Below are 21,128 nucleotides of genomic sequence, written 5' to 3'. Positions count from 1 at the left end.
TTGGATTGAGGTTGTGTGGTGGGATGCATGCTGTCTCACGGGAGATTATTTAATTCGTGGACGGAATTGTATAAGGAAACCGGTTTAATACGATTTCTCCCCGTGAGCGAAGCTCCGTGGCGAAGGTGTCAGGAATTAATTCGGATTGATGGATCTGTTGGTAATTTATGCGATTAGAAGTACCATCTAAGACAAAATAGTTAAGATGGAAAAATTATTACTATACTTATAAACGACGGATGGTTATCACTCGGTCTGTCACGATACCTTCACGGCCACTGATGGTTCCCGTCTTGAGAATTAGGCCTTTGTCAATGACTCGTGTGTTTTTAGTGATATGGATGGTGTACAGTAGGCCAGTGTTCGGAACGAATTATTTGCGTCAAGCAGACGCCAGACTGGTCGTGTGGTGGGGGGCAGAGTACATCATACGTATCGTTGATTTCTTCTTTCACGGCAGTCGGTTCGGGTTCGGCTGACGTAGGTTGACGAGTTGACACGTTATTGTAGTTGCGATGGTCGTCGGTAGATTGCTGGCTGCTGGCACGGTGGTGTCGTTGGCGTGATGACCACTGGTTGCACTATCGGGCGCTGGCGATACGCGTTCGTTGCGATGCTACTTTTGATGGTGCGACTCGCACCGTGTAGCCCCGTCACTAAACAGCGAGTCCCGCCATTCTGGCGGGCGGTAGAGACTTCTTCTGCATCGGTGGTGGTGGATCTTCTGCAGGGATGAGTTGAGCTGGTAAGCTGGTCTTGTCCACTTGCCGATGAGCTGCTCAGCCAGCAACAACAGCGGCTGCTGCTGCTGCACTCTGCTGATAAGAGTCGCACTCTGCTGATGAGAGTTGCTCTCTGCTGATAAGAGTCACACTCTGCTGATGAGAGTCGCACTCTGCTGATGAGAGTTGCTCTCTGCTCATAGAAGCAACAGCGGCTGCTTCTGCCTCTGCCTCTCCGATGAGAGGATCCGCTCCGACGACCCACTACCGTGTCAATGCTGTAGTGTCCTATTTTATGCCAAAATACCTCCTCTTGGCTCGTCCCCACAAGGCGGAGCTTCTTTTGATTTAGCTGTGTGTCATGGTCGGGAGTGTGTGTCCGTATGTGCGTCCGTATGTGTGTCCGTCCGTATGTGAGTCCGTGTATGCGTCATTAACGGCATGGTTCGGTTGCCCTCCTCTTTCCGAAAGCCATAACAACAGGTGTTACTAATTGTCTCAAGGGCCTCTCTATGTCTTACACAATCTGGAGGGCGATGTGCGTCATGTATGACCTTCCCCGACGCCCAAAAGTTGGTTAAGGTTTTTAAGTTACATTTTATCCCACCATAGTTCATTCCATCATAGTCTTACAGTTATGATTCTGTATGTGATTCGAGGTCTGTTGTGTTAGTTTTCCATCGTGGTGTTTGATTGCATTTCAAGGGAAGGTGCTGTCTTGCACGTATGCATATTCTTATCATGTGCTACAGGAAGACAAAGGCGGCCGGGATACTCTCTTTTTCTTTGGCCCCCGGTTTAACATCGCTCAAACATCATTTCGTTTTACGTTCATCAAGTTCAGTTTGTTGTAACTCTGTCCGCCCGACGCACCTCTCGGGTTATACCGAGATTCGCGTTGTTATGATGGAGGTATTATTTATTTAAAAATAATAATTTTTATCTTGAGTTATGAGGCAAGTTCCTCAATTCTGTGACATATCCCTTGGTTCTGTAAGGTTACATAACGGAATATAGTTTACGGTGAATAGCGTTAACATTGATGTTATGTATGAATTATGTATTGTGATTTCTTCAACTTCAAACTTGTTCGCCTGGTTTTGCTGACACACGTTGCGCACTCCAAGGCAATTCTCCCCACGTCCCCTCCTATTTGCTTGCACGTGTGGTGTGTGTGTTGTTCATTAGGCTTTAGCTCTCCCTTGAACCCCGATAGCCGGTGATGATTCCTTGCCTTCTGGTGTTATCTTTTCTCCCTCACGCTGCGGGGAGACAAAGGCGCCTCTCGCCTCTCCGTTGCCCTTGGCTTACCATAACTCAATTATTCTTTGTTTATGTTCAACAAGGTGGTGATTCACCCCGCTATCTTGGCCCTTCTCCAGCCGTTATTAATTTCTGTGTGACTACGTCGTGCAATATCTTAAACTTAATTTGTCCGCTGAGGTCCGGTGATGCCCTCGCTCACAAGGAATCTCCCCCCACCCCCTCTCTGCCCGCGCGGGCATGGCGTGCCATTCGTCCAGCGGTGGTGGGGGGTGGGTGTTTACGGAGTTGTATATATTGGTGTTGTGAAAATTGATGCAAAAAAAAATTAAATGAAAATTGTAATTTACATAATTATTCCGAAATTATCTTAATGTATGCAATTATGCACATAAATTATGCTAAATCGGTAAATAATCATATTAATTTATGCGAGTGGGTGTGGTGATGTTAATAACGGCCTTTATGATAATTAGGTCCCGGTTCGTTGTTTAGGGTTGTGTCATCAACAGAATTAATACAATTATTCTTATGCAGTTATGCTAGTGTGATGCTAGTACGCCAGATTGGTCAATTCGGCTTCATAGTTTATCTTCGTATTGTCGATCAGTATAATACATTTGTTCTCGCTTTAACGTTTACTGAGTGTGTATTAGAGTGTTTATGTAATAGGTCACCAAGTTCATATCTCAATCGCAGAACCAGTCTTATGCAGCAATTTAGAAAGAAATCACACAACTACTTCGGCGTTAATAAATTTTATTTTCTAACTAAACATTAACTTTATAAGTTATTAAAACATGCAAATGCTATGCTAAACAAAAGCTTACACATTATAATATGAACGATTATTATGCTTGAAATCGTCAGCACAGTATCACAGGCGATTGATTAACATGCAACGATATTCATATAAACACACGAGTAAAACAGTGATTATTTCCAAAGGCATAAATGTAACAACAGATCCACCGGACAGATTATAGGATTACCGAAATGGCTTAGAGTGAAGGTGTGTGGCGGGACGTGCTATCTCACGGGAGATTAATTAATTCGTGAACAAGATTGTATGATCAGAAAACCGGTTTAGCACGATTCCTCCCCGGGAGCATAGCTCCGTGGCGACAGTGCCAAGGATTAATTTGTAGTAATGGATCGGTTGGTAATTTATGTGATTAGAAGTACAGCCCAAAACAAAATATTAAAGAAGAAAATTACGAATATACTTATAAACGGAGTGTTCAGCTTTGTCCGCTGTGGTGCCCTCACGGAAACTGATGATCTACGAACTTGAATATTGGCTTTTTGGTCAAGGACCCATGTATGCGTAAGTGATATGAATTGTCTTGGGGCGTCAGTGTTCGGAATTAATTCTTTATGTTAATGCAGACCCCTGACTTGTCGTGTAGTGGGGGGCAATGTGCGTCATACGTATTCGTTGATTCTTTCAAGGTAGTCGGTTCGGTTCGGCCCACACACAGGTTGACAGGTTGACGAGTTGACAAGTTGACAAGTTGACACAGGTTGAAAAGTTGACACGTTGTTGTAGTTGCGACTGGCCTTCGGTAGATGGCGCACACAGCACGCCCGTGGCGGCGCCGTGGTGTGCTGTGGCTCTGATGGCTCGCTGCTCTCTGGTGGCTGATGGCGCTCTGTGGCTGACGGCGCTCTGTGGCTGACGGCGCTCTGTGGCTGAAGGCTCTCTGGGGCTGATGAGCAGTTGAGCTGGCCCGCTGATGAGTCGAGCTGCTCTTAGCCCTTGCTGATGATGAGGACGTAGCAGAGCCGACCCGCAGGTCGTAGCTGGTGATGAGCCGAGCTGCTCTTAGCCGGCTGATGAGCTCGCCTGATGAGCCGAGCCGAGCTGGTGAACTCAGCTGATGAGCTGAGCTCCGCTGATGGTACCTCAGCTGAGTTCCGGACAAACTCAGCCGAGTTCCTGACGAACTGAGTTTTCAATGTAGTAGCGTTCTCTTTTATGCCAAAATCCTTCCTGTTGGCTCCTCCCCACAAGGTGGGGCTTCTTTTGATTTAGCGGTGTGTCATGGTCTGGAACGTGTGTTCGTATGTGTGTTCGTCCATATGTGTGTCCTTGTGTGCGCCATTTACGGCATAGTTCTGTACAACCTTCTTCTTCCATAAACCATAACAACTGGTGTTCCAAATCGTCTCACGGGCATCTCTGTCTGTCTTACACAATCTCTCCTTTGGCCTTCCCTTTCCATAAACCAAAAAAAACCACAGACGTTACAAATCGTCTCAAGGCGTCTTTCTGTGGCTCCCTCCTCTCAGCTTGCCTATGGCGGCGTGTTATCCTGGCTGCGGTGGGGGAGCATTATCTACGTTTTCCCATCCTTGTGAATGCAGGTGACTGGAATAATTGCTTGGCGTCTGTCTGCTCTCTCACACTACGATTTAGACAAAGGCCCTCTGCTTCTCTCCCCACGCCCTTGAGTCAACTCTGTCTTATTATTCGTCTATGTCGTAAGGCTACATAATTCATTTTGACTTTAGTAAAACTCTGTGTTTGTCATGCTCTTTGGTAAGGTTGTACAGAAACTTATTAAAGATGAATTAACATTCAGTATTGGATTAACAAATGGGCAATGGTTCATTGATGTAGCTCGTAACTTGGTCTCCAATTGGAGCGAGTGTGAGGATCGATAACTTTAGCCTACTCGTTGTTGAATTCGAACTTTTAACGTTACTGTAGTAGCATTGCAGGTCTATGGTTTTTAGCTGCTTCTATGTCTATCTGCTCTCTGCCTCTCTCCTCTCTGCCTGCACTTGGTTAAATTATTACTTGTTTTATGTTCAAGGTAGTTTACGGAGTCCTGGCTTTCTCGTGAGCGTAGGTGGCCGTCATTATTCTGTTTGGCTCTGGTTTCTATCATTTATTTATATATTTCAATTCAACGGCCCTTTCTCCGTTTTACGTGTGGTGTGTGCGTCATTCATTAGGCCCTATCTCTCCCCTGGACAAGGTTGCGAGTCCGTCATCCTGGCCCTCCTGTTTTATTAATTCTCAACACCTGGTGTTTTGCGGGTGCAGTTAGCTGCGTGTTTTCTTAATTAAAAAGACATATCTACCAGCAAATTTTATTAATTTTAATTTTGGTCACTATTATTAAAAATATATATGCAAATATGATTATTAATAGAAATTATGGAAAAAGGTACATATCCAACAGAGTCCCAGCCTTCCCTTGAACACAGATAGCCGGTGATAATTCCTTGCCTTCTGGTGTTATCTTTTCTCTCTCACGCTGCGGTAATCTCTCTTTCCCTCTGTTGCCCTTGAGCGCAGGTGGTTGCGATAATTGCTTGGCGTGGTTTCTGTCCTTGAGTCCACACTGCATCATTATTTGCTTAAGTCCTCTCTTCTGTCTGCTGTGAGTCTGGCGTACGTGTTTTCATTATTATTTCTTGTTAAAAATTATCGGCAAATATTATTAATTTTCATTTTGGAAAAAGGGGCATATACAACAAGGTCCTTTGCCAATGTCAATACTCTCTCGAGGACCAGTGAGTCGACTCCATTGTGGTCCATCTTCGGGAAGGCAGCCTTTGCTAGCGCCAATAGTGTGCTATGGAAGGTGAGGGGCATCTAGGCCTCCCCTCTCCTCCGCGCAGCAAACTTATGGCGAGCGTTTGATGGCGGTTCGTAGATTGCCACCATTTGAGCACAAGCTTGTTGTAGCGTGGCCCTCTCCAATGGCGGGATGGTGAGAAACGCCACTAGGGCATCGTTGTCAAGCACTGCGGGCAGCACTCTCAGCACCTCTGCCTCCATCCACCCCGCCAAGTCACAGTTTGTCTAGAACCAGCGCCTGGGGAATGAAATCTCAACAGGCGAACTCGATGCAGTCTCAGATTTTGCGGGCTCTCCGCCCCGCTCCACGAATAAAATGGCGGCCGAATACACGGGCTGCACCACGGAGCTTTCCCGCTGGCGGGAAATGGCGATGGGATGCTCGACCCCGCGGAGTCATGCGTCGGCGCGCTGTATCCCTTTAATTACGCACGAGACGGGGTTTCACTCCGCGGGCACGCTCACCGCAGCACGTCCGCCCCTGAGCCCGCGTAGCGCGTCAAAAGCGTAAAGCAGTCAGTTCCACTAAGTGAATGATGAATATACGGGGGGCAGCAGCAAAGTCGGGGGTACAGGGGAGCGAGGAATTGGGGGGCGGTAGCCCGCACCCGACAGAGCAGTCGGGAGCAGTAACTCGGTCACGATGGAGGAGTCGGCGGACAACGGCCCCGACAAGTGTGTGTGATGAGTGTGTTAATGTGTTTGAGCGGGTCAGAGGATGTGTCTGTGTGTGTGAGTGGGTTGCTGAGAAGATGGAGTCTGCCTCAATGGCCCGCGATCACAAATCCCTATTTAGCTCCATCAAAAAAGTAACCTGCAGTGCCACAATTATTACCATCATTAGGGGAAAGAACGGTGATCCAATCTGCGACCCCCAGGAACAGGTTTGCAGATTTACTGAGCATTTATGTGAGGTCCTGGGGGAGGGGAAATCCCTCAGCCTGGAAAACATCATGGGACAAAGTTGGGATGACCCTGCTGAGGCTGCGGTGCCTCAAATATTGGAAAAGGAAGTCACCCCCTGTGAGTGGCTGGCTGAGGTGCTATCTGTTGAGGAAGAACTAAGGCCGATCCAGAGTTTGAGATCAGGAAAGGCACCGTAAAGAGATTATCTCCGAAGAGAAATGCTGAGGGATGGTGGCGGTTGTGCACAGACTGCCCGACATGACATCATAACAAGAGTCTGGGCCACTGGACGGCTTCGGCAGGACTGGAAGGATGCCCTGGTAGTCCCCCTATTTAAGAAGGGGGACCGCACAGACCTTAACAACTACAGGGACATATCACTCCTCAGTGTGCCGGGAAAGGTCCTGGCAAGGATTATTCAACATCGCCTTGCTAGGCACGCTGAGGAGAGGCTTGCGGAGCCCCAATGCAATTTCTGGAAAGGGCGGTCCTGCACAGATGCCATCTTTTCTGTCCGTCTGCTACAGCAGAGGTGTAGGAAATTCCAAAAAGACCTACATCTCTGCTTCATTGACCTGGTCAAGGCCTATGATACCATCAGCAGGCCTGGGCTCTGGGTTGTTCTTCGTGCTTTCAGAGTCCCTGACCCTCTGCTCACGCTCATTAAGGACCTTCATGATGGTGAGCGGGCCCGGGTAAAACTACGTGGCCGGGAGTCAGAGACATTCCCTGTACACCTTGGGGTGCAACAGGGATGTCCTCTGGCTCAAACATTATTTAAAATCTATTTCGACCACGTAGCTCGTGAAACCTTCAGTAGCTGAACCGGAGGAATTTCCATCTGGTACATATACAATGGGAGTCTGATCGATGCCCGGGTGTGGTAAAGGGATGGCTCCCTATTGGTCAATTACTTTACGTATGCCGACGACATGGTAATTGCGGCTATCTCAGAGGAGGACTTGGAGGCACTGCTGTTGAAACTGGAGTGTTCCACTAAGAGTTGGGGCCTTACCATGGGCCCTACCAAAAGGAAGCACCTGCCTGGGTATTTTGGACCATCGGGCACTCCACCTCCACAACTCCCAATCGGTGATGGGGCAGTTGTGGAGAGAGTGGAGCGTTTCCTATACCTGTGCAGTGTGCTCATGACCGGCTCCGGTTTAACAGCATAGGTCTCACTCCGAATCAGTCGAGTGGCATTATCTTTTCATTGTTTGCGTAATGCTGTGTGGAAGATACCTGGTCTGTCGCTCCGCGCGAAGCCTCAGGTCTTCTCGGCCACGATCATTCCTTCCCGTCTCTACGCTTGCGAAACGTGGACCCCCCCTAATGGAACATCTTCGCTGGTTGGAAACATTCAGGCTGGCCTGCCTACTATCCATCCTGGGTTTAAACAGGCTGGATTGTGTGAGGAGCTCACAAATCCTAGAAAGATCTGGACAAAGTCCCATCGGTGAGCACCTCCGGCAGGCAAGGCTGCGTTGGCTAGGTAATGTAACCCGCATGCCCAATCACCACATGCCTAAACAGCTTTTGTTCGGCCGGATAGAGGGGGATAAACGGGCGTGACACGGGCTAGAGAAGAGATGAAGTGATGTGGTACAGGAGGACGTGGAGCTGAGTGGACTTGCCGATGATTAGTACCAGCGGTGTCAAGATCGGCCTCTGTTGAGGAGGCTTGTGAAGGACACTTCTGGGCAGTTGGAGGCAGTCGCCCTCCAACAACAACAGAGGGCGGAGGAGCAACGCTCACAATGAGCGGAGCGCCGGGTTGCTAAAGCACAGCAATTTGGCACAGTAGGGGGCACAGGTGATGCATCAGCCAGTCATCTCAGTCAGTCGACCCGTGGCACCTGGGTCTGGGGAGCGGTAGTGTAGCGTTTAGCGCGCTTTTCTATGAACCTCACGACTCGGGCTCGATTCCCGCTCACGGCCAACACCAGTCACGATTATTTGAACTGGTCTTGGGCCTCCCCTAGGTCGACTCAGCCTTAAATGAGTACCTGGTGCGGTGTGTAAACATCGCCACTTGGGAGACAAAGGCGGTGGGGCCTGGTGCTGGCTACCTACCTCCTCGTGTACCATTCCGGCCTTCATAGGTGCTCGCTAACAGCACTTTCCCCTACAGTCTGTTAAGGCTATACGGGGGGTCTTTGATCTTTGTGAGGGAGTGTGTGTTACTGTGTGTGAGTGTGTTACTGTGTGTGAGTGTGTTACTGTGTAAGTGTGTGTGTGAGTGGGTCAGTGGGTGTGTGGGTGAGGGAATGTATTGTGAGCGTGTGTGTGTGTTACTGTGTGTAAGTGGGTCAGTGGCTGTGTGTGAGTGTGAGTGCGTCAGTGTGTGTGTGTGGGTGAGGGAGTGTCTGTAAGTGCGTGAGTGTGTTACTGTGTGTGAGTGGGTCAGGGGCTGTGTGGGTGAGTGTGTGTTTGAGTGTGTGTGATGAGAGTGTTAATGTATATGTGAGTAGGTCAGTGGATGTGTGGATAAGTGTGGGGGTGAGGGATTGTGTATGAGTGTGTTACTGTGTGAGTGGGTCAGTGGCTGTGTGGGTGAGTGTGTGGGTGAGCGAGTGTGTTTGAGTGTGTGAATGTGTGTGTGAGTGGGTGAGTGAGTGTGCGTCAGTGTAAGTGCGTGAGTGGGGAGAGGAAGTTAAGTGACAGGGTGCCATCTTTCGATTTAAAGCTTTCGTGACTGCAAGGATTCATCTTCTTTGGTTCTTTCTGTGAAGTCACGTAGAATGAGAATAAAATAATAAAATAAAATAAGACAATAAAATTCTCACGACGTTTCGGCCATAACACAAGTAGCCTTCTTCAGGTGAAAGAACAGAACTGTCGGGACGACAGAGCTTCAATTAACGCTGCTAAGATTCGCAGCGTCTTTAAAGCTCGGTGAGAGGCGTGAAGAGCCTTGACAAAGGAGATTACATATTAAAGCAGGTAAATTTAGCATTTAAAAAGCTGAGGGATTAGCTCAGGGGTGGGCAAATTTTGAGACTCGCGGGCCACAATGGGTTCTAAAATTTGGCAGAGGGGCCGGGCCAGGAACAGTTGGATGGAGTGTTTGTGTGAACTAATTAAAATGACATGTAAAAATCATTACATGAAAGGATTTGGCCTTTAACAGATAGCAAAGCATTTATTTGCACGGCAATTTAACAAATTGCACGAACATGAACAATTAAAAAAACATGTCGAAACTCCCGGTTAAAGTGCGCCATCTAATGGGGGCATTACAGGAGAAAGGTAAAATTTAATTTAATAATAATATTTGGACAAGTTCTGCGGGCCTGATAAAAAGCCCAACGGGCCATATACGGCCCGGGGGCCGTACTTTGCCCATGTCTGGATTAGCTTGTGACAGAAATAGCTGTGTTACAGTCAAAGTTTACAAATCCACAGAGGCATTTAGTATATGGACGCTAAAGGCCTCCAACTACCAACTATCATAAAGTAAACAATAGCGTATTTTAAGCTCGGTGAGAGGCTTGAAGAGCCTTGACAAAGGAGTTTACATATCAGAGCAAGAGAATTTAGCATTGAAATAGCAGAGGGATTAGCTTGTGACAGAAATAGCTGTGTCAAAGTCAAAGTTTACATATCAACAGAGGCATTTAGTATATGGACGATAAAGGCCTACAACTAACCACCTACCATAAAGTAAACCGATGTGAAAAAACTAAGTCTATATCACATCAATATAATAAATGTACTTAATATATTTTTCAATAAGCTGAGCTATTAATCATACAGTAACTGGGTATAAATTACACTATATAATGAATACCATATAGTAAACCAATAAAAAACTAAAATATAAGCTCCTCAATGTTATCAATAAACTCTATATATTCTCCAATCAGCTGAGCAACTAGCAATAAGTCGTTATATATCACAATGTTATATGGTGAAAAATGCGTTTTTTCTTCCACTCAACACCAGCACCACGGACAGCGACATTCAGGCGGACGAGTCAATCCATGCTCGGAAGGGAGGAGGAGGGAGAGAGAAACAGTCACAATGCCAGCGAAAGAGCTGCGGTCTGACGGTCACCGTAAAATACAATTAATTAAGAACCGAAATGGTTTAAAACATCTTTCCAATGGTTACTAAGCCAGAATCCATCTTCTCGGTTGAAATTGCCTCTGTGCTTGTATATGTGGATGGCCTCATGAACGAATCTCTCATGGTAGCTGGTTGGCTTGCAAAGAACCTCCGTCTTGGAGAAGTCAATGTCATGTGAACCCACTGAATTATAACAGTGATCTGCCATGGCAGAAGATTTCGTCCTACCTTGTTTCAAGTCTGCTTTATGTTCGCGGATGCGGTCTGAGATATGTCGTTTGGTTTCCCCAATGTAGTTGCTACCACAGAGGCACTTTAGTTTGTAAACGCCCGGGTACTGTATGTCTGGAACAGCATTTTTTACAGATGGAACCAGATCACGGATTTTATGTACTGTGTTGAATCGGACCTGGATCTTGTGTTTATTCAGGATTTTGGAGATCTTTTTGGTGACCTCTGCAGCGTTAATTGAAGCTCTGTCGTCTCGACAGTTCTGTTCTTTCACCTGAAGAAGGCTACTTGTGTTGTGGCCGAAACGTCGTGATAATTATATTGTCTTATTTTATTCTCATTCTACGTGACTTTACCGAAAGAACCAAAGAAGATGATATCCTTGCAGTCACGAAAGCTTTAAATCGAAATTTAATCGCCTCTACGGGGAGGGTTTCCACACATTCTTAAGATCAATCAACAGACTCCGGGACAAGAAGGCTCAACTAATCGAGTCTCTCACCTTTCTGAAGAGATTCCGCGACTCTAAGGTAATACCAACCGCATTTACACTAACCTCTGCTGCTGCAACTTATTTTAATGCAAAACGAATTCTAGCTAGATCCAGCTTAACTTTTATCTCCGAAAAAATCAGACTTACACGCAACGAACTTGATCAGTTAGACAAGATACTCTATAAATCACACTTAACATTGACAGCAACGATGTCTACATCGGATTGGGAACATATAGACAATATGACTACCTTGGCTGCCACTATGTCGACCAAATGTAGGGACAATTTGATTTCCAAATTGAATCGCGTCTCCAACAAAAAATCGGATCCACACACCGAAAAGATAGACGTTAACAAAGTCGTAATTAATCGCAGTAACAGTTCCATTTCTGATGGCCTGAAATCCGTTTTAGCTAAAGGGCTAAACTTTGCTGTGACACCGAGACACATACCAGTTAATGATATCATTGCCCATGTTGTCGTTGCACTCAACGGCCTGAGTCACATTGCTGCAGACGTAGCAAGATCTGAAATCGCTGCAACCTTCAAAAACGCTAAGATGCCACCTAGCAACATCAGCAAAGATGAACGCTTTGAATTATCTCAATTAAAGAAGAGAGATGATATTGTCGTCCTCTCAGCCGACAAGGGCAATGCCACTGTCATCATGGACAAACAGAATATAACAACAATATTCAAGAACTACTCAACGATGGCAGCTATACAATAATAAAAAGAGATCCCACCAACAGCCTGGTTACCAAAACGAACAAAATCATCTCTGATTCAACAGCATCACTTGATCAGACCAAACAGCTCTCGTTGAAACCCTCTGCTGCCAGACCAACAATATTATATGGCCTCCCAAAGATACACAAAGAAGATACACCTCTTCGTCCCATCGTCTCTACTATCAACTCCCCCACTTATAAACTGGCACGTGTTCTGGCTGATATACTCGACCTTTTACTGCAAAAACCACCTCTGCGGTACTAAATTCTGCTCACCTGGTATCGACAATCAAAGGCATTGCTCTGTCTCCAGACGACCTGCTTGTCAGTTTTGATGTGGTGTCCTTATTCACCAAAGTTCCGGGACCTGACACCATCGCAATCATTGAAGACTTGGTTCATCAAGGACTGCATACTGATGTACCCCCTCTGGTGAGACATTGCTTAACCAACACATAATTCACCTGGAATGGAACTTTCTACAAACAGACTGAGGGCACCCCAATGGGCTCCCCCTTGTCTCCGGTTGTAGCCAACATTTCCATGGAGAAATTTGAGACTGAGGCCATCCAGACTGCCACTCTACGCCCAACCTTATGGAAGAGGTACGTGGATGACACTTTTGTCATCTGGCCACATGGCCAGCCTGCTCTAGACCAATTTCTTGACCACATCAATTCCATGCACCCATCCATCAGATTTATCATGGAGGTCAAAAAAGATGGCAAGCTACCCTTTTTGGATGTCTTAATTAAAAGGAAACTTGATGGTTCAATGAGCCACTCTGTCTATAGAAAAGCTACCCATACAGATGCTTACTTGAAACCGGATTCCCACCCCCATCCATCTCAGAAGAACTCCCTCATGAAGACTCTATACCATAGAGCCCAATGCATTTTCGACCAGGAACACATTGCCAGTGAATTCAAACACGTACACCAGGCTCTCAGGGCTAATGGTTACTCCAACTACCCAATCCGCAAAGCCATCACTCCAGTCATGAAGAAGGATCCTCTTGAGGAGCCACTCAAAACCATCACCTTACCCTACATTGCAGGGGTCACTAAAAAGATCTCCAAAATCCTGAATAAACGCAAGATCCAGGTCCGATTCAACACAGTACATAAAATCCGTGATATGGTTCCATCTTTAAAAGATGCTGTTCCAGACATACAGTACCCGGATGTTTACAAACTAAAGTGCCTCTGTGGTAGCAACTACATTGGGGAAACCAAACGACATATCTCAGACCGCATCCGCGAACATAAAGTAGACTTGAAACATGGTAGGACGAACTCTTCTGCCGTGGCAGATCACTGTAATAATTCAGTGGGTTCACATGACATTGACTTCTCCAAGATGGAGGTTCTTTGCCAGCCAACCGGCTACCATGAGAGATTCGTTCATGAGGCCATCGACATATACAAGCACAGAGACAATTTCACACGAGAAGATGGATTCTGGTTTAGTAACCATTGGAAAGATGTTTTAAACCATTTCGGTTCTAAATTAATTGTATTTTACGGTGACCGTCAGACCGCAGCTCTTTCGCGGGCATTGTGACTGTTTCTCTCACCCCCTCCTCCCTTCCGAGCATGGAATGACTCGTCTGCCTGAATGTAGCTGTCCGTGGTGCTGGTGTTGAGGGGAAGAAAAACCGCCACTTTTCACCATATAACATTGATATATAACGACGTATTGTTAGTTGCTCAGCTGATTGGAGAGTATATAGAGTTTATTGATAACATTGAGGAGCTTATATTTTAGTTTTTTATTGGTTTACTATATGGTATTCATTATTTAGTGTAATGTATAACCAGTTACTGTATGATTAATAGCTCAGCTTATTGAAGAATATATTAAGTACATTTATTATATTGATGTGAAATGGACTTAGTTTTTTCACATCGGTTTACTTTATGATATTTGGTTAGTTGGAGGCCTTTATCGTCCATATACTAAATGCCTCTGTTGATATGTAAACTTTGACTTTAACACAGCTATTTCTGTCACAAGCTAATTCCTCTGCTATTTCAATGCTAAATTCTCCTGCTCTGATATGTAAACTCCTTTGTCAAGGCTCTTCACGCCTCTCACCGAGCTTAAAAGACACTGCGAATCTTAGCAGCGTTAATTGAAGCTCTGTCGTTCCGACAGTTCTGTTCTTTCACCTGAAGGCTACTTGTGTTGCGGCCGAAACGTCGTTAGAATTTTATTGTCTTATTTTATTTCATTATTTTATTCTCATTCTACATGATTTTACCGAAAGAACCAAAGAAGAGGGTGCCATCGGTTGACCAGGAGAGATAATTACGGGTATGGGTGCGTTATGTAACATCCAACCATAACGGGGGGCGTAACTGCACTAAAGGTCAGAGGCGGGGATCAGTCGGGAAGCTCATAAGAGGAAACCTGCTCGAAGGTTCTAGAAGGGGGCGTGGCTGGAGGCGGGGCTTGGCCATGACGAGGAGTATATGATCCCGGGGTACCAAATAATACCAAATGGCCGAGACAAATAAATATTTTATTTCTGGGACACTATTTTTTCCAGGGGTGTAACTTAACTACCCATCAATCTGAAATCAGTGCTCCTCCATGATGTTGAAACGCAGCGAGGACGATTGCGCCGAAACCCTGAACGCTCGCGGTACGCACTGTAGTGCTTCGTGTACAGCTCGTCGAGATAAGTCGATTCCCGCATCACCGACCATCAACAGACTAAAAATGATTTTTAAAGTGAGTTTTGGGGGTTTTTATGTTGTTGTTGTTTCCTATCTACGTGACTTTACCGAAAGATTAAAAAAAATTTGAAGACTAAAAATGACTGCATCACGGACATTATTCGAGAGCCGAGGTACTATGGTACCCCGGGGTACCGCCATAAGGTTCATATAAGCGGGACGTGACCGGAGGTTCGGGGCTGTGGTGGGGGTCTGAGTCCTGGCTGCCGTCACTGTCTTCGCCGCCATCTCTTCTTCATCGCCCGCCGCATGGCCGATCTGCTGTACGTCTCCCATCGTCATCGTCGCTGTATCAGTCAGCCAGCTGTGTAGTTTAGACGCCAGCGATGGGGCCGTATGAGTGGGTCAGCCATGCGTAGCCCAGTGTGTATACGTCGCTCAGTGATTGTGCCTGTCAAGTGTGAGGAATAAACAAGGAGCCCTCTACACGTCGCTCCCTGCAGCAGTGTGGCCGTTAGCATTGCGCTGTGCTACGAACCCGGTAACCCGAGTTCAATCCTCGCTCACGGCTAACACCACCAGTGACGATAATGTGAACCGATCCTGTGCCTCCCCTAGGTCGACTCAGCCTCAAACGAGTACCTTGTGCGGTGTGTAAAAACATCGCCGATGGGGAGACAAAGGCGGCCGGGCGTGGTGCTGCCCACCCACTCCCTCGTGTGCCACAGTGCCGGCCTTCATTGGTGCTGCTACTCGCTAACAGCACTTGCCCCAACAGTCTAAGGCTATACGGGGGATATTTTTTGTGAGTCGGTGTTTGTCTGAGTGTGTGAGAGTGAGTGAGTGTGTGTAAGAGTGTTTGTCTGAGTGTGTGTTTGAGAGTGTGAGTGTGTGTGAGTGAAACTGAGTGTGTGAGAGTGAGAGTGTGTGTGTGACGATTATCTGAACCAGTCCAGGGCCTCCCCTAGGTCGACTCAGCCTCAAATGAGAACCTGGTGCAGTGTGTAGTGAACATCGCCACTGGGGAGAAAAAGGCGGTCGGGCGTGTTGGTGCTGGGCACCCACCCCCTCGTGTGCCACAGTGGCGGCCCTCATAGGCACTGCTCGCTAGCAGCACTTGCCCCTACAGTCTGTTACAGGCTATAGGGAGATCTTTGTCTTTGCAGAGTCTACGTGAGTCTAACTCTAAGTGTGTATCTATTAATACAGACACAAAGGCTCCCCACATGCTATACACACGCTCACTCACACACTCACATACTCACTCACACACTCACTCAAACACTCACTCACACGCTCACTCGCCCACACACTCACATACTCACTCACTTGGCCAGAGACACTCACACATTCACATACTCAATCACACTCACACACTCATCTCACTCATTTACTCACACTCACACATTCACCCACTCACACACTCACCCACACACTCACACACACATTAACACACACACACATTAACTCACACAAAGTGACTTAGTCACACATTCATTCACACTCATTCACCAAACAACAACCGCCATTCGCCACTAAGTGGCGGTGATGTCACCACGACGCTTGTGCCAGGCTATGTGCACATTGAGGTCACGTGAAGTGTTGAAAGCCTGCTGGCAGGGGGTCACGGGGCAGACCCAGGTGCCACGGGTCGAATGACTGAGATGAGTGGCCGATGCACCACCTGTGCCCCCTACTGTGCCAACTTGCTGTGCTTTAGCCACCCGGCGTTCTGCTCATTGTTGTGAGCGTCGCTCCTCCCCCTCTCCGTTGTTGTTGGAGGGCGACTGCCTCCAACTGCCCAGTAGAGTCCTTCAAGAGCCTCCTCCACAGAGGCTGATCTTGACACCGCTGGTACCAGTCATCGGCAAGTCCACTCAGCTCCTCATCCTCCTGTACCATCTCTTCTCCACGTTTCACAAGCATAGAGAAGTGAGGGAATGACTGTGGCCGAGAAGACCTCAAAATTCGTTCAGAGCGACAGACCAAGTAGCTTCCACACAGCATTATGCAAGCGATGAAAAGATAATGCCACACAACTGATTCGGAGTGAGACCTCTCATGAATAGTGCCCAGGTATGGGAAACTCTCCACTCTCTCCACAACTGCCCTATCACCAATTGGGAGTGTCCGATGGTACAAAATACCCAGGCAGGAGCTTAGTTTTGGTGGGGCTGATGTTAAGGCCCCACCTCTCAGCAGGAAAGCTCAAGGTTCAGCAGCAGCACCTCCAACTCCTCCTCTGAGCAAGCAGCAATTACCAGATCGGCAAACGTAACATGGTTGAGCAATAGGGAGAAATCCCTTGACCACACCTGGGCATTGATCTGCCTCCAATTGTAGCTGTAGCAGATAGAAGGCTTCAGGAAGTACGTGGTAAAAATAGATGTAAATTAATGTGGGAGCCAGAGGACATGTCTGTCGCACCCGAAGGTGTAGAGGGAATGGCTTCGACTCCCGGCCATGCAGTTTTACCCGGGCGGCAAAGAATATGAAATCCTGCAGTCACGAAAGCTGTAATTGAAGATAAGTAATGTAATAATAGGAAGGTGATATTAAAAAAAATGGTTTATTTGAACGTAAGTTCACACAATAACAAAGAAGATATTTTAACGTGAGTTGACACAAGAATGAATATGAAAGCAATGGGCAAGTTATGAGCAAAACATATTAGGTGTACGATTTGTATGGTGTGTATGGCATTGTGACTAATGCAAAATTTATGAAAATGTTTGTAGCTACGTGATGTAACAGGTGAGCTGCCAGACCATTGAAAATCACCCCCTGCCCCGCAACCCTCCGCATTCCCCCTGCCACCCCTCCCCCACGAGCCCCAACATCGATTCCCTACACAACATTCATAAATACAGTTACACATCATCGGAATCACCACGCTCATCAGAATCTCGGAGCCGCGTTCACCCTTGGCTTCGTGTGGGGTTCACAGAGAGAGAAAGCTCCCCGATCATTGTCGTCTCAGTCAGGCTCAGAGTCTGTGCCGGTGATCGGAGCTGTTGAGGTGAAATGCGCCGGGCTGCTGTGCGAGTTGCACGTGGGCCAGCTCCATCTGTTGCAGGGCCAGCGTCGCCTATCGGCTTAAATATACAACTGCAGGCTTCTTCTGGGAGTCCATTTGCTCCTCAGCTCCTTCTTCCACTCCTCACTGAAGTCATTGTCGTTCACCCTGCAGCACAGAGAGAGGTTCACGCTGACGCGGGTTCACACGGAGACTCGGGCAGCGCCTCACAGTTCGAGACCCACGCAGCCTACAACAACCACGCTGGATGAAGGTTTCCCCATGCTATGAGAGCTGCTTCACCATACTTCACTACGCGGGTCAAGGCAGGTCTGTGATGGCAGGGACTGCAGATCTAGGATCGTAGAATAGTTCAACGGTGGATTGTGTTGCACACTGCAGTCTGTTGTCTGCAACTTAGCTCTGCTGCCTATAACGCCTGTGGTTATGTGCGGTGGTTTACCTGATGACGGTTGCTTGTTGCAATCGAAACGTCTATTCCATTATTATTTGATTTTATTTTCTACGTGACTTTACCGAAATAACCAGAGAATATTAAATGGACTGGAATACACTCCACTACTCACCCCACACTTCTGGCAATGGCTCTCATAGCACACAAACATGCTATCAAGGTCCATTGCCCAAAACGTTGCCTTTTTAATGTTTTATTCTAAGGCAACAGTGTTAATGACGAATCAAAGTTGTTTTGTCTGTAGCAACAATCAGAGCGCGTATGAGACACGAGCAGCATAACTTACCTGAGCTCCCTCAATGCTTTGTTGGTGATTATAATGTCATGGAGAGCTGGGATCGATTTGTCCTTCAGTGAGCAGCCCTCCAGACTACAGGGAGAAAAGAGGCACTGAGTGGGGTGAAACTGGAAAATAAAAAGTATACACACTCACAAGTAATGGAGAGCAACTCAACATCTTTTAGCACAATGAGGGTGGAAATCTCGTAGAATCGGCTAAACAGACGGAGGGAGTAATCATTTCGGACCCAGGAATGCAAACCTATTTGTCTATGAATTGTTTAATGCGGCTTTGTCCAACACGGCATTTTACAGGAACGTAACCCACCGCATTTGGTGAGGTCTGCAATATTGTATTAAAAATCGCGTTTGTCCATGAAAGGCCACTAGATACAGGCAGAGGAGCCAGAATCTAAATCTGAATATTTATTAATAATGGAGAATCCGAAAATCTAAAAAGCTCTCTTTCACAGATGTCCACGCTATCCATCACGAGGCCAAGGCTGGTTTAAACTGTATATTGGGTAAGGATCAAATAATGTTCAAATGTATAGGGTTGACGTATCAGAGCCATTGGTGATGTATAGCTTTAATAAGAGTCAGGTTGTGGTGTTATTAATGTAAACGTATGGGTGGACAATTAATGTCAAGATTGCAGCCGTTCATTATATAAAATTCTTAATTGTAATCTATGACGTTAAATACAGATGATCATTGATTAAATCCAGAGCGTGCCTATCTGGGTTCCAACATCCGATGAAACCGGTAAAACCGCTCCAAAGGATGAACCAGGCCGGCGATCGGCACAAAGTGCGTGACAAAACAAGCAGCTATGCTTTGGACTTGATTTGAAGCTTTCGTGACTGCAGGAATTACTCTTTGTTTTTTTCGGTAAAGTCACGTAATAAAAATAAATAATAAAATAACATAATAGCGTACGACGTTTCGGTTGCAACACAAGCAGCCATCATCAGGTACAGAAGAGCTAAATTTATGAGAGAGGGGAAACACATCACCTCAGATGTATATACAGACACCCAAGTAGGGGGGACTAACAAAGATACAACAGGGGACACAGAATGAGAAGCATACCAGACAAACAGGGTTTAGCAAAATTTTGGAAACCATATAAAGCAGCACAGACGGTCGGTCAAAACACAATTAACGCATAGTCTGGTTGATTACGCTATTTCAAAGATTGGTAAATTGCAAGTTAAGTATGAAATTTTAAAATACAGACTGCACACACACACATAGACATCCAAGCAGAGCGGATCAGCACAGAGTGAAGTTGCCTTAAATAGGCAGAGAAGGTAAGGCTGAGAGACAATGGAACAAATTAGCATGAGGTATGTATGGAGCAAAGGGGGCGCGGAAAGTGCGGAGCAGCAGCGCACACTCGGAAACACCAAGGCCCACACACAGGCAGAGACAGCAGAGAGACACAAATCCAAGCCAAGACACAAAGGCAGATACACAAGCAGAGACAACACAAAGACACAGACCTCATACCTCCCCGAAGAGTTGGTTCAAACTTGATTTGAAGCTTTTGTGACTGCAGGATTTACAGCACGGTAAAGTCACGTTTAAATACGTGACTTTACCGTGCTGTCTCTGCCTGTGTGTGGGTCTTGTAGCTTCTGAGTAGGTGCTGCCGCGCCCCACTTTGCTCCATGCATACCTCATGCTGATTTGTCCCATTGTCTCTAAGCCTTACCTTCTCTGCCTATTTAAGGCGACTTCACTGTGTGCTTGTCTCTGTGCTGGTTCGCTCTCCTTGGATGTCTGTGTGTGTGTGTGCGCGCGGTCTGTATTTTGAGTTTCATACTTAACTTGCAATTTAGCAATCTTTGAAATAGCGTGATCAACCGGACTATGCGTTAATTGTGTTTTGACCGACCGTCTGTGTTGCTTCATATGGTTTCCAAAATTTTGCTAAACCCTGTTTGTTTGGTGTGATTCTCTCTCTGTGTCCCCTGTTGTATCTGTGTTAGTTCCCCCTACTTGGGTGTCTGTAATATACATCTGAGGCTATGTGTTTCCCCGCTCTCGTAAATTTAGCTCTTCTGTACCTGATGATGGCTGCTTGTGTTGCAACCAAAACGTCGTACAATATGTTATTTTATTATTTCTTATTAATACCTGACTTTACCGAAAAAAACAAAGAGCAGCTATGCTTTATTTCAGTGTCAAATAATATATACAGTTCATTACACACTACATACAACAACTTAAACAATGAAAATACTGCACGTATATGTTTCATGACTAATAACTACAGTCATAGACATAAAGTATAAAGTGCGATCTGGCGAAAATTTAGTGCAATTCGGCATTCACCAGAGCACCGGTTTGAAGGCTACATCAGCCCAACGATTGACAAGCACAAGTTGTTGTTGTCAAACACAAGTTGTTGTCAAACAAAAGATGTTGTCAAACACAAGTTGTTTAACAATAGCATAGTACACACATCACCCCATGCAGAGTCTTTGATATTGGAGTGGTGAGTGGGGTACAGTAAATGTTGTGGCCGAAACGTCGTGATAATTTTATTTTATTATGTTTAATTTTTTATTATTTTATTATTTCCCTTCTACGCGACTTTGCCGAAAGAACCAAGAAGAGTAAATAGTCACTTTTTTACAGCAGGATATTAATTTTGTCTTTG

At 46.2% G+C, this 21,128-nt stretch overlaps 1 long non-coding RNA gene across 1 annotated transcript; it reads right to left on the bottom strand.

Moving 5' to 3' along the window:
• Positions 1-17,240: 17,240 nt before the first annotated feature.
• On the bottom strand, positions 17,241-20,515 carry LOC142923012 (uncharacterized). The gene is made up of 3 exons (XR_012940473.1): positions 19,973-20,515; positions 18,468-18,551; positions 17,241-17,874 (listed from the first exon to the last, which is right to left on the bottom strand). It is a non-coding gene; the product is annotated as an uncharacterized LOC142923012 (long non-coding RNA).
• Between the last annotated feature and the right edge of the window lie 613 nt (positions 20,516-21,128).

Source organism: Petromyzon marinus, unplaced genomic scaffold, assembly GCF_048934315.1.
Source record: "Petromyzon marinus isolate PM22_M1 ecotype Great Lakes invasive population unplaced genomic scaffold, UKy_Petmar_22M1.pri1.0 PM_Scaffold_25, whole genome shotgun sequence".
Classification (NCBI taxonomy): Eukaryota; Metazoa; Chordata; class Hyperoartia; order Petromyzontiformes; family Petromyzontidae; genus Petromyzon; species Petromyzon marinus.
The sequence above is the reverse complement of the archived record's forward strand: the minus strand, read 5'-3'. Positions and strand labels throughout refer to the sequence as shown.